General features: G+C 41.1%; 1 pseudogene across 1 annotated transcript in view; it reads left to right on the top strand.

The window, feature by feature from the left end:
* Positions 1-2,100: 2,100 nt before the first annotated feature.
* Positions 2,101-15,000, top strand: part of LOC310824117 (cytochrome P450 3A27-like) — a 30,913-nt pseudogene continuing 18,013 nt past the window's right edge. Inside the window, exons 1-5 of the transcript in view lie at positions 2,101-2,193; positions 2,316-2,391; positions 2,696-2,856; positions 5,611-5,830; positions 6,034-6,196. The product of the transcript in view is annotated as a cytochrome P450 3A27-like (transcript). The remainder of the gene's footprint in view (positions 2,194-2,315; positions 2,392-2,695; positions 2,857-5,610; positions 5,831-6,033; positions 6,197-15,000) is intronic.

Genomic DNA, 15,000 nt, shown 5'->3' with positions numbered 1-15,000 from the left:
CTACATGGAACCCAAAAGGTTTCTTCAAAGGGAGAGTAGAAGAAGAACCCTTCTAGGTAGCACTTTTTTTCTAAGAGTGCAGGATCTGTGATGGGTCTGTCTGTCTCTATCTACGGTATATATCCGCTTGAATGCCACAGCCTATTTGAGTATTGTTGCTGACCATGTGCATCCCTTCATGGCCACAATTGACCCATCTTCTAATGGCTACTTCCAGCATGATAATGCACCATGTCACAAAGCAAAAGTTGTCTTAAACTGGTTTCATGAACATGACAATGAGTTCAGTGTTCTTCAGTGGCCTTCCCAGGATCTGAATCCAATAGAACACCTTTGGGATGTGGTAGAACGGGAGATTCACATCTTGAAAGTGAACCTGAAAAATCTGCAGGAATTGAGTGATGCAATCATGTCATCATGGACCAGAATCTCAAAGGAATGTTTCCAACATCTTGTGGAATCAATGCCACGAAGAATTGAGGCTGTTTTGAGAGCAAAGGGAGGCCCTACCCAGTATTAGTATAGTGTTCCTCATAAAGTGCTCTGTGAGTGTATATCTAACTATCTTTGTTTTTGCTGGTCTGTAGGATCTATGATGGCCGTCAGCCCATCCTGTGTATCATGGACACAGCCATGATCAAAACCATCCTCATCAAGGAATGCTACTCCCTTTTCACTAACAGGAGGGTAATACGCTAAATTGAAGTTGTTGTATGGGGAAAAAAACATAAGGGCTCCTTAAATAGATAATATCATTGTTATTATAGCATTATTAATATTAGGTTAATCTTGCAGTATATAATAATAATAATTTTTCTAGAATATCTATCTCAACGGGCCTCTGTATGACGCCGTGTTTATCGCTGAGGATGATGCATGGAGACGGATCCGCAGTGTCCTGTCTCCCTCCTTCACCAGTGGGCGGATCAAAGAGGTACAGTCCCATCTCTCCTCTCCTTCTTTCATTCATTCCTTTATACAACACAAATAAATGAATGACTAACAACTCTGACGCGTGTGTGTGTGTGTGTGTGTGTGTGTGTGTGAGAGTGTGTGAGAGTGTGTGTGTGATTTGTACTATGTGTATAGTGTGTATTCATTGTTGTTTGTTGTTGTGTGAAGCAGCAACTTTAATTAATTAATCCAAGACAAATTTTCATCCGGGACAATAAAGTATATTTGATCTTATCTTCGATAAGTAGTATAGAATAATAGTTCATCTTTGGAGTCACTTATTCTTTGACTATATACATAATGTATCCTGTATGGATGTATATTCTCAGGCTATATAAACATTAAAATAATTCCTGTTTCAAACATGATATTAATATATGTTTTGCACATATTAATCCACGTATCAATCATGATATTTTTCCATGTATCCTTCCCAACTCAGATGCTCAGGATCATGAAGCAGCACTCTGGTAACTTGGTCAGCAATCTGAAGAAGACGGCTGATAACGATGAGCCCATTGAACTAAAGGAGTGAGTATTTATCTCCGAGACGATAAGGTGAATTTGTAATTTCAGTGAACTCCCCCTTTAATTTTGTGGTTGTGGTTCTGGTGGTCAGAGATTGTGTGGTTGTGTTCCAGGTTCTTTGGACCATACAGTATGGATGTGGTCGTCAGTACTTCATTCAGTGTCGACATCGACTCCCTCCACAACCCCTCCGACCCCTTTGTGACCAACTTCAAGAAAATGCTCAAGTTTGACATCTTCAGCCCACTGTTCCTCACAGTCGGTACAACTGCCCCCATATAGCTTTCAGTCATTTTGTGCTTAATAAATGAAGCTATTGATTTCATTGATTAGACTGACATAAACCACACTGCCAATGGTTTGCGCTCTACTCATTTGACAAACACATGGGCCGTGTCCAGAACCAACCTCTAGTTCCTAAATGCTGGACACTTGGAGATCTGAGTGGATTGGATACAGAAGTGTCTAGGGATAGAGCCTAGGAGTTGTTTCTGGACAGGGCTGTGCATTGAATAGGATTGGAGTCACGTATCATGGTATTTCCTGTTCCTGTTTGTAACCGTGGCATTTCCTGTCCATCCAGCATTCTTCCCCTTCATGGGTCCTGTTATGGCAAACATGGAGGTATCCCTATTCCCTGCCTCGGTCACAGATTTCTTCTACGCTGTCTTTCAGAAGATCAAGTCCAATCGCGTGGCTAGCACCAGGAAGGTATGTAAATATAACTGATCAAATATACGATCTTCAGCCAGTATTGTGTAATACAATTGTAGAGATTTGGTAGCATCTGGTAGTTCTCATGTGATTTTGATCTGACGTAAGCCTGCTTCCAGAGTCGGGTAGATTTCCTGCAGCTGATGATAGACTCGCAGAAAGACAGCAACTCAAAGGGAGAGGAGCAGAGTAAAGGTGCCTGCCTTAAACACACACACACACACACACACACACACACACACACACACACACACACACACACACACACACACACACACACACACACACACACACACACACACACACACACACACACACACACACACACACACACTGTATACTAGCATCTAACACACACATACAGTACCTGCCTCAAACACCTATACCTACAAACACACCGTGGAAATACTCTACTTCGTCCCTTTCTCACACCTACCACCCCATTTCTCCCACTCTCCCTCTCCTCCCTCTCATTCTCCCCCTCTCTCCATCATCATAGGATTGAGTGACCACGAGATCTTGTCCCAGGCAATGATGTTCATCTTTGCTGGCTATGAGACCACCAGTAGCTCTCTGTCCTTCCTGGCCTACAATCTGGCAACCAACCCTCACATCATGACCAAGCTGCAGGAGGAGATAGACACTGTGTTTCCCAACAAGGTAACCCCTCTGCAGACTCCTATATAGTACTATTCATGTGGAACAGGAAATATGATAGTGACAGTGTTTTAGAGGGTACTGATGAGTGTGTAACCCCTGTGCACTGCAGACTCCTACAGATGGTTAGATAGGTGACAGTATTTTGCAGTGTGCTAATGTGTCTGGCATCCCTGTGCAGACTTCTGCCCAGTATTATTCATTTGAAACAGGAAGTAGATAGGTGTTGTTGGAATCTTCAGAATACTTAAAAGGCCAGTACCTGAGGACCTGAGGGATCTACAGGGTATATACCTTAAAAGCATGTCTGACATGCAGTGGTGTGCATGACCATAGAGTGATTTCTAAACTAATACAATCATCTTAAAATAAATTATAAAACTAACAGGTAATCAGTGCAGAGACTTGTGTGATATGTGCTCTCCATCTGACTCGTGCTGCTGCATTTTGTATCATTTGCCAAGAGCTTTCTTTGGTCGACCAGACAAGAGAGTGTTACAGTAATCAAGGCTGCTAGTAATACAAGCATGCATTCGTCTCTCAGTGTCAGCCTGGGAGAGGAAAGGTTGCATCTTTACAGCTGTGTTCTGTAAAGGTCCATGTAATATTCAAGCTTTCTAAAAGCTTCCTAACGGTTGTAATGACTATCTTTAATCGGTAGCGATCAGGGAACAAGATCCCTTATAATAAATCCCTTATGAATAAATATTTCATTTACGAACGCTGTTTTGGTTCGGAAAACACGCTTTTTAAAATGCAGTGTCCTACCTGACATTCGGTTTGCATATAAACATGTTGTGAGTGCCAGGGGTGTTCTAGGGGAGTAGACTGACCTTTCTCTGGTGGCTGCCTCTCCCAATCGTGTGCGCATGCAGAAAAACAACAGCTAATGTCCAACACTGCAAGTTCATTTCGGGGGGATATATTATTATTAGGGAGGATGTTGTTGTTTGGACAACTTCAGACAGAATTTCTCCACGATGGCAGATTTCCGGCAAACTTACTTACTCTTCTTTAAGTGATACAAATATGTTTTAGTCACATTCTTGATATGGGTTTCAAAATTAAGATCTGAGTCAATGGTAACACCTTGTTTTTTTGCCTGGTGCTTAGTGTTACTGTAAGTAGTGTCTTTAAGTGTGCAGACAGTTTGACCAGGACAAGGACAAAGAGCATTTTGGCATCAGCATTAATTAATTAATTCTAAGGTCATTAAGAACCTAGTTAATAACTTAACAACATAGTGCTATCTCAGTGCTATGATCGGCACAAAAGCCAGATTGGAACATGTCAAAGGTACAGTTGGGAAGAAGGAGATTATTTAACAGTTTGAACACCTTTTTTTCAAGAATTATAATTTCTTTGCTTAAAAAGGGAAGGTTGGAGATTGGCCTAAAATCGCTAAGGACTGAAGAGTCTAAGTTACTTTTCTTCAGGAGGGGTTTCACCATGGTAGTTTTAGGTGCAGATGAACAGACCCCCACTTTGCTGAGCATTTCTGTATGACCACTGCAAAAGAGTTCATAGTGCTTCCATGTGGTGGAAGGTGGGGTAACAAGTCATCAAACACATCTTCAGGTCTTGCCTGAGTGATCCTCCTCACCTAATATTGTTTCTCTTATCTCAGAAGTATGTTGCAAATTCCTCACATTTGTAGGTGGAGAGCAGATCACCAGGTGTCTTGTGGGCGGGATTTATAAGGCTGTCAATCGTTGAAAAGAGCACTGTTTGAGTTGTTATGATTCATTATCAATTTTGAGAAATGATCCGGCTTGGCGTTTTTTTTATTGCCTTATTAAAAGCAGAAAGATGCTCTCGAAGAATATCAAGGTGGACCTGCAGTTTTTGTCAGCTCAGACTTTCTGCAAATTCTTTTAAATTTGGCCACAGCCTTTTTCAGATTGACTGGTGCTACAGAGTCGATAGTTGCCCTTAGTTTGGTGTTGAAGCTGGTTACTAAATCATTATCACAGGAGGAAGCTGTTGATGGTGTACTATTCATATTCATATTCATCATGAAATTCTCATCTGCTCAGCGACATGGCTAAATAAGTAATGGAGCGAAAATATATTTTTTCCCTACTTCTAATAGACTGACATGCATTCATGTTTAGCCAGGTTTCAGATAAAAACATTACAGTGCAGCTTTCGCTCTGAGATAAGATCAATAAAGGTTTTGCCAGATAGGGACCTAATATTCAAAAGCACCATGGTAATGTTCTCTGGGCTGTTCGGTGCTGCCCGGCCACAGTTAATGGAATGGATACCAAGTTATTCACATTTGAACCACCTGACAGTTTTCTTGTAGTCTGTCGACTGTGATAGGAAATAATAGACTATAGCACATTCAGTATTCCAAGCAGTCAATCCACTAAAAGCAGCCCAGTTTAGTGGCATTTTGACTTCTGATTGATCCTTGTGTACATCTATCATTTACATTGTTCAGTGGAATCTAAATGTATTTTCTTCTAACTATCAAGATAACATTATTTAGCGATTTTTTTGTTTATTCATGTACAACAAAAAAGCAAGTCTCTATTACACACGTACATTGAAAGTAATGGCGTTCTGTATGCGGGTGTCATGAAATTAGGCTATGCAGATTAGAATAAGTACAGTACTGTGTTCATTTCCCAAAAAAAGAACACAAAAAACTAACAGCTCTTCAGATTTGCGACGAAAAAGAGTTAGTTCTGGGCTACGGCTACGTGAACGACCAATCACTAGTGCTCATGTGAGTGTAATATCCCTGTTCAGGCTCCTATCCAGTACGAGGCTCTGATGCAGATGGACTATCTAGACAGCGTGATCAACGAGTCTCTCAGGTTGTACCCCATCGACTTGAAAGAGTCGCCAAGAAATCTGTTGAGATCAGCGGCATCACCATCCCCAAGGGTATGGTTGTCATGTTACCCATCTGGACCTTGCACCGTGACCCCGATGTGTGGGAAGACCCAGAGGAGTTCAAACCAGAGAGGTAATGGGCCACATCTTAACCACAACCACAATATCAATCACAACAGCAACGATAAGAGCAGTGTTCCACAAACAACCATAAAACAAACCTAAATGCGACGACCAAACACAAACAGGTTTCTTCAACCATGTATAACCATCATATTACTGTGATTTAATTGATATGTTCTTTAACCCCTCCTCCTCTGAACTCTCCGTGTGTAGGTTCAGTAAGGAGAACAAGGAGAGCATCGACCCATACACCTACATGCCGTTCGGGTTGGGCCCACGGAACTGTATCGGGATGCGATTCGCTCTGGTATTGATGAAACTGGCGATGGTGGAGATTCTACAGAGGTTCAACTTCACCGTCTGCAAAGAGACAGAGGTGAGACAAAATAATGATACAATGATTGTAAATATAATTTTGTACCTATGACTTTGTTGCGTTTCTATATGTAGCAGAGGTGATTTTGGAATCACACTCGCGTGATGAGGTAGCCCTGCCTGAGACATGTAAACTGAAGTGTCGCCCTCAGACCTTGAGGATGTCCTCTTGGCTTAATAGTAGCGTTTGTGTCTTCCACATGGGAGACCCGGGTTTGAACCCCCATACTACAATTCTGTACTTGCGTACTGCATGAGTATGTACTCCCCATTTAATTTCCCAGATTGCATTTTTCAGTACTAGGCGCCAATCATCCTCAGTATAGGCTACCTACTAAAATTTAGTAACTAAATGATGGAAGTGTGAGATTTTAAAAAAAGCTATTTGTATTTCTGCAAAACTCCCTCGAGACTTCATAGGGCCATTTTAATGTATGTCGACCCAAGAGACGTTGTCCAGGAGTTTGAGTTTATTTGAATTTATAGTGCAATGCTACCCGAACGTAACAGTGACACTGTATTAGGTAACATTCATAGTGTAACGCTGACATCTGTTTTACTCGTTCCTTCATACTGTAACGACCCTGTGTAAGGCCCGTTAGCAGCTCCGCCAAGGGAGTTAACTCTCTTGGTGTTGTGGCTAGCGCGGCCGGTTTGTAAGCGGAAGGTTGCGAGTTCGATACCCGCTTAAGGCAAGCTGCTCTGCCCCGCCGTTCGCTACAATACTTTAACTGTGTGTCAACTCTCACCAGATCCCCATTGAGATGGACCTACAGAACACTCTGATGCCCATACGGCCCATCAAACTCAAGCTGCTGTCCCGCTGCCAGGAGTCCAACGACAACCAGCTCAAAGCAGACAGCCAGTGATGAGGACCTGCCCTGCTGCAGGTCTCTCAGTTATTATGTTACACATAGATCTAGGATAAGCCCCAACACTGGCTACTTTCAAAAATGGGCTTAAAAAAAAAAAGGGCTTCGCTTTTGCCTTAAATTGAAACTAAATTGGCGCTAATAATTGCACTGTGACCCTAAAATGCACTGTGACTTCTATTCTTTTTTTATGTCTTTTATGCGTTTTTATTCTAATTTTTTTTTCATGCTCTTTCCTTTTTATCTATTTTACGTAAAGCACTTTGAATTGCCTCTGTGTATGAAATGTGCTATATAAATAAACTTGCCTTGCCTCGCCTCGCCTCTGGGCTCTGCTGCTACTGTATGCTGCTCTCTTTGTATCTGTCTATTAGTGGAGGTCCAGGACTAGTTGTACAGAGACAGTTGTTGTCTGTCGTCTGCAGTGCAGGGATTTGCATGTGACTTGTGTATGTTTTGTACTCGTCTGGTAGTGGGTCTCTATCATCACGCTAAAAACGTGTGTATAATCACAAACTAAATCATAACATGAGAATGAACAATATGCCATCAAAACATGACAATGAATAGGTGTTAGATTAGATTCAACTTTATTGTCATTGTGCAGAGTACAAGTACAGAGACAACGAAATGTAGTTAGCGTCTAACCAGAAGTGCAAAAGGAGTGCAATGTGAACAATATATACAGGTAGAGCAGTATAAGCAATATATGAGCAGTATATGAGCAGTATAAGCAGTATATGAGCAGTATAAGTAGTGCAGTATAAGCAATATATGTATTAACAGTAACATTATAAGCAGAATAAATATAGAATGCAGTATGAACAGTATAAGCAGTATATGAGCTGTATAAGTAGTGCAGTTACCAATGTATTGGGTCTATCTATGGGTATCGTAGTGCAGCAGTAATCAAAATGTACCTGCATTTTATCGTTTGAAGTGCCATCTCATCTGTCATAAGATTTGACTTGTAAAACTGAAAAGTAGGATACAACTAATAGCCTAAATGTATAAACACAGACCACAACCAAAAAACAACATGGGAAAATCGTTTACGCATCCTCTGCAGCAGGAACAGTGCAGAGAAAAAGTATGTACAGTAAACCCCATAACTGAATACACTTCATACGCTTCAGCGCGACACAGAACGCTACATTGAGGTGGCCTATACTGCAACAAAGTAAAAAAAATGAGACAGACACGTGTCTTCAATAACTTGCATGTTTTATCAAAATACAAGCATTCGGCACATTGTTAACTTGTAGGAAAGTTTAATCAGGTTTTATCAATTGTATTTCTTTAAATGTGAAATAAATATCATCAGTGCAGAGGCTATAACACACTACAAAAGTCACATTAAATCACGGAAAGTAGGCTAGGCAAATTAACGGAACTATATGAATATACAGCCCGAGCCCAGTCCAGGGTTCTGAAAGCGACAAGTAACAAGTGTGCCCATCAACGGTCTAGATATTAGGCCTATACAGTGGGGGAAATAATTATTTGATGGTACTTTATGGTATGATTATGGTACTTTTATTTTAACAAATAGAGACAGAATATCAACAAAGAAGTCCAGAAAAAACACATTATATAAAGTTATAAATTGATTTGAATTTGATCCCCTACAAACCAGCAAGAATTCTGGCTCATACAGACCGGTTATATGCCCATGAGGCACACAGATTACTCCTGTCACTTTAAGAAAGTACTTGTTATGGGTATAAAAGACACCTGTCAATAGAATCAATCTCTTCCATTCCAACCTCTCCACCACCATGGGCAAGACCAAAGAACATTCAAAGGACATCAGGGTAAGAGTTGTAGACCTGCACAAGGCTGGAATGGGCTACAAGACCATCAGCAAAAAGCTTGGTGAGAAGGAGACAACTGTTGGTGCAATTATTAGAAAATGGAAGAAATACAAAATAACCATCAATCGCCCTCGGCCTGGAGCTCCATGCAAGATCTCGCCTCGTGGGGTAAGGATGATCATGAGAAGGGTGAGGATCAGCCCAGAACTACGCGGGAGGAGCTTGGTAATGATCTCAAGGCAGCTGGGACCACAGTCACCAAGAAAACCATTGGTAACACACTACACCGTAACGGATTGAAATCCTGCAGTGCCCGCAAGGTCCCCCTGCTCAAGAAGGCACATGTGAAGCAGTGGACCCATCTGAAGTTTGCCAATGAACACTTAAATGATTCAGAGAAGGCTTGGGAGAAGGTGATGTGGTCAGATGAGACCAAAATTGAACTCTTTGGCATAAATTCGACTCTTCGTGTTTGGAGGGAGAGAAATGCTGAATGCTACAATCCCAAGAACACCATCCCCACTGTCAAACACAGAAGTGGAAACATTATGCTTTGGGGTTGTTTCTCTGCTAAGGGTACAGGACGACTTCACTGCATTGAGGGGCCAATGGACGGGGCCATGTACCGTAAGATCTTGGACAAGAACCTCCTTCCCTCAGCCAGAGCACTGAGGATGGGTCGTGGATGGGTCTTCCAGCATGACAATGACCCAAAACATACGGCCAAGACAACAAAGGAATGGCTCAAGAAGAAGCACACTAAGGTCATGGAGTGGCCTAGCTAGTCTCCAGACCTTAATCCTATAGAAAATTTGCGGAGGGAGCTGAAGCTTCGAGTTGCCAAGCAAAAGCCTTGAAACCTTCAGGATTTGGAGAGGATCTGTAAAGAGGAGTGGACCAAAATCCCTCCTGAGATGTGTGCAAAACTGGTGACCAACTACAAGAAACGTCTGACTTCTGTGCTAGCCAACAAGGGTTTCTCCACCAAGTACTAAGTCATGTTTTGCTTGGGGATCAAATACTTATTTCCTTCGATCAAATGCAAATTAATTTATAACTTTATATAATATGTTTTTCTGGACTTTTTTTTTTGATATTCTGTGTCTATTTGTTAAAATAAAAGTACCATAAAAATTATAGACCGCTCATTTCTTTGTAATCGGGCAAACTAACAAAATCAGCAGGGGATCAAATAATTATTTCCCCCACTGTACGTAACATTTGGAGATGTGTTAACACAATCAAAGAAAATACGCGGGAGAGGTCCACTGTTTGAGGCGAAAAAAGACAGGGTTCCCAGAGGAAAAATGAATAAAAATGAGTTCCTCACAAAACAAGGAACCCAAAACCATTTCAATGGAAACGATCGGACTTTACCTTGGAACGTAGACTGTTTGTGGAACGTAAAGTAGTGTACCTACTGAACTCGAACACTGCACCTACGTGACAACCTACCAACCCCTGCAACCCCTGCACCCCCCCCCCCCGGACAATTGCACTATTACTCCCCTCCCCTGCTCTTACTCAATACCACTGCTCTTCTGTACATATGTCCATACTGTTCATATTTTCTTAATACTACTGTTAGTACACTGCACATATCTGTACATACTGTGCATACCTGTTTATACTGTTCATATGGCATTCCATATTTATATTTATTCTGCTATCTACCTTATGTTACTGTTAATACATATATACTGCATTACCTATACAGCTCATATGCTGCTACACTGTTCATACTGTAACTTATTTATTCTGCTTATAATGCTACTGCTTACTCATATACTGCTTACACTGCACTACTTATGTTATACTGCACTACTTACTGCTCATATATTGCACTACCTGTATATACTGTTCATTGCAATTTCTGCTATTTTGCACTTCTGGTTAGACGCTAACTGCATTTCGTTGTCTCTGTACTTGTACTCTGCACAATGACAATAAAGTTGAATCTAATCTAAAAAAAATGTTTTCGCTGACTGGCGGCACAAGGGTGTGGGTTGGGTGGAGCTCCGCTGTTTGAGGCGAAAAATGACAAGGTTCCCAGAGGAATAAAAAAAAAAATGCCTTTATGCACCTGACACCATAAACAAAGTACCTTCTGGAAAAATAAACTTCTTCTAATCCAAGCCAGCTCTGTGATATTCTAGAAGGTCAGAGTTTAGCAGTTAGCACAGTAACATTGTTGCAAAGAGGTCAGATGAAGATAAGATATCTTTGAAAAAAAAAGTATAAATATGATCAGACTTTTTTCTGATAAAATAGTTGTTGTTTTTTTGTTTAACAGTACCACTTTGTCTGTTTTTCCATTTTCTTGAAGCATCTGCACTCGATTTCCAGCCAGCATCAAAGTCATGACAGTGAAAGTGTCCAAACAGGTGACCTGAAAAAATATCAAAAGGGGAATGAGGAGAAGAAAGCGGATCTCCACACTGATGAAACATGGGCAGATGAAGAAGATACTAGCGAAAGAAAACAAAAACATGGAGAGGAAAAACTGTCTGTGGAGTATAAGGCAGCTATTAAAGAGAATGACAACATTTGGATGAACTTTCGTTCATCTTGGTCTAATAATGGAAATAGTCTAGTCGTGGTGTGGGCCAGGAGTGACTGCAACCTATAATAAGTCTTCTTTACTTTGCTACAGCCATCGCTGGCTGACATTGTCATTCACTGCCATCAACGGAAATCAATGTTTCCCACATTATATTTCATGCCAACGTCAATCAAAAGTAACCTCAGATTGTTATGGAAATCTTTCAGTGAACAACAACAAACGATGTTTGGTCTCAGTTGAGAGTTTTAATGCATATAGAAAGTATTATACAACGTTGGTCAGCTGGATCAGCATTCCTTCACCAACAGTGTGGATTCAGATACTGATGCTGTGGCTGAGGAGAAGACCATCCTTAACTCCAATGCTCATACGTCATAGGTCTAGGGGTAAACATATCTTGCACCTGTTTGCTGACCAAGAAGCTGGGAAAGAAGCGTAGGCGTTGTGAGCCACTATCTCAAACCTCAGCCTGCAGTTAGGAGTGTTCCAAGGTCACATAACATCTTTGATACAAGAGAAGGAGCAGTCGGTTTTGGTTCTTCCTCAGTCACATAATTAAAAATAACAAAGTACATTGGGTCACAGAAAGGTCAATACATTTAATATAAAACTAAAACAAAATAGTACAAATATTTTTTGCCATTACAAAACCAAGTACTGTAACAAAGTGATGAAGGCTTATCAAAGGTTACAGATGCATAGTCTTGAACCAAAATAAGAAAAACATACAATAATGATTGAATGGGTGGACTATGGCTTTAAAAGACCCAGAAAACAACCAAAATATTGTATGATGAAAAGTAAGAGATTCCCCAGACTGATGAAGAATAATGGACAGATGCCAAAAATAGAAATGAGACATTTTGTTTAATATACTGTGAAGGGGAGGATCAGGTGAAAGTAATAACGGGAGTGGAGAAAACAAGGGAACAAAGCTTTAGTCACAGTGAAAAGGTAATTAGTGAACAGGAGAGAAGTGCCATCAAACTTACTTGAGATTTTTTGATCATTTTGAGTTACAATTCTAGTGTTTCTTTTTTGTTCATCTGGTTCACTTTCTTACCTCTGTATCTATCTACAGTTTTCCCGTCTTTTCCAAGGGTAAACAGACCCGAGTTCAATACCCAACAGCCACACTTGGCAGAGTAGACAGCGAACACAATGCAAAGGTGGGCTAATGGAAAACTGTTTTGATAGATTCAACAGTTTAGATTGTAGATTCATTGATAGGTTGGTTGATTGATTTACATTGAGCAGGACCTCTCCCTTTATGTTCCTTCCTCAGATGTCTATCCACAGCTGGGCAATGGTAATTTGCTGAAATGAACTGTGTATTAACAGTCAGGAGAATTCAAAAGGTAAAAAACCAAGTCACCAGCGTGGCTGCGGGGCTGAAGCCAGATTTATTTTGAATGGCCAAACCTGAATAAAGTATTCATTCAGTAAGACGAGTTATGGTTTAGAATGTTTGTAGAGCACACACATACACTCACCGGCCACTTTATTAGGTACACCTTGCTAGTACCGGGTTGGACCCCCTTTTGCCTTCAGAACTGCCTTCATTCTTTGTGGCATAGATTCACCAAGGTGCTGGAAAACATTCCTCAGAGACTTTGGTCCATATTGACATGATGGCATCACGCAGTTGCTGCAGATTTGTAGGCTGCATCTCCATGATGTGAATCCCCCGTTCCACCACATCCTGCTGGAAGTAGCCATCAGAAGATGGGTACACTGTGGTCATAAAGGGATGGACATGGTCAGCAGCAATACTCAGGTAGGCTGTGGCGACAAAGAAACAAACATCTGTTAATACTTATAGACACCTGCTCTGTCCTCATACATAGCTGAACACCTCTAAACACCTCCCAAGAGTCTGGAGACAGAATGTCAGTCTGACTTCAGGTTTATTGATTTAGAAAGAGTGAAACTGAGAAAGAGAAACAATAATCAATGATATGGTTTCACATCCACACATTGCCTTGCCATACATCACAGAGATGACCTAACAAAGAAATAGCGACATATAGCTACAGATGTTGTATGATGCAACAATACACAGGTAAAGATCATTTTATGCCACGTCCTACACATTTGGGGTAGTCAATAGTCCTAGGAGAAGCACACCTGTTAACCATCTCAATTCCATCTCTCCTTTCAGTCATAGGGTGAGGGTTAGGGTAGGAGTTTCTCATAGAAGTCTGTCTGTGTGTGGTAATGCTGATCTGCACTGTGACTGCAGCCTTTTAGGAAGTGAATAGGTTGGTTTCACATACACTAAAATATGTGTACTTCAAGTAATCTTGTCTGTCTACAAGAGGGCAGCATATCATCATTTCAGATCTGCGATCAATGAAGGGGCCCAACAGTTTAAATAAATCATATTAATATCTATTGTTAAAGTTGAAGGGTTCTCCCTCGACAGACTCTCTCTCAATGTGAAGAATTACTTTGATGTATTTGAAAATAATCTTCTACATGCAGATGCATCATTTACTACTATGTAGTAGTTGTCATTCACTCATGGCCTGTCTGAAGGTGTTGAGCAGGACAGGTCTCAGCACTCATCCACTCAAGGTCTCTGATCCAGCACTCCTGTCTTCCTTTCTTTCTCACTATCTTTAGGATCGATCCCCATTAGCTGCCGCCATTAACAACCACATATACACTCACTGGGCTCTTCATTAGGAACACTATATTAATACTGGGTAGGGCCTCCCTTTGCTCTTAAAACAGCCTCAATTCTTCGTGGCATTGATTCCACAAGATGTTTGAAACATTCCTTTGAGATTCTGGTCCATGATGACATGATTGCATCACGCAATACCTATAGATTTTTCAGGTGCACTTTCAAGCTGTGAATCTCCCGTTCTACCACTTCCCAAAGGTGTTCTATTGGATTCAGATCCAGTGACTGGGAAGGCCACTGAAGAAAACTGAAGCACTTACACATGGCCACATTATTATGGGGGTTATACGTCCTGTCATCTATAATTGTCTTATCATTATTCTTATTACTAATTTATTACATGGCCCCAGCATTTTCTTTTTATCTTGTAATTGTTATTATCTATTTATATAGGCAGGCCTGCTATGATTTTAAAATCAACACCTTACTTTGCACTTTCGCCCACGTAGCACTTCTTCTCCTAAAGCATTCACACCCTGATGGTTCAATAGCGCTCCAACAAATTCTTCTTGACTTCCCTCTAGTGTCCATTTTTTGGCAGCGGCACACACAGTCCACCCTTTTCCAAAACATTGGTGAAATGGTAGAAGCAGGCCCCAGGGTAACTGTCAATTTATATGTTGGGGTTGGTGAAAGGAGGAATTTTGTTCAGGTTACAATCCCCCAATATCAGTGTCGGTTTGTGGCCTTCAAAATTCCAATCTGTCACCTTATGTTGTAGTCTGGCTTTGTGTTACCAGGGAGTTTTCGATTTTTCCTTCACACTGGCGTCACCTGTTGATGAAAGGAGGAAAGGTGAGATGACATCATCAGCGTGTATGGAGATGTGACTGTGTAGCTGAAGGGTGCACATGGTTGTTAAAGGGA

This window comes from Argentina silus (assembly GCF_951799395.1).
Source record: "Argentina silus genome assembly, chromosome: Y".
Lineage (NCBI taxonomy): Eukaryota > Metazoa > Chordata > Actinopteri > Argentiniformes > Argentinidae > Argentina > Argentina silus.
The sequence above is the reverse complement of the archived record's forward strand: the minus strand, read 5'-3'. Positions and strand labels throughout refer to the sequence as shown.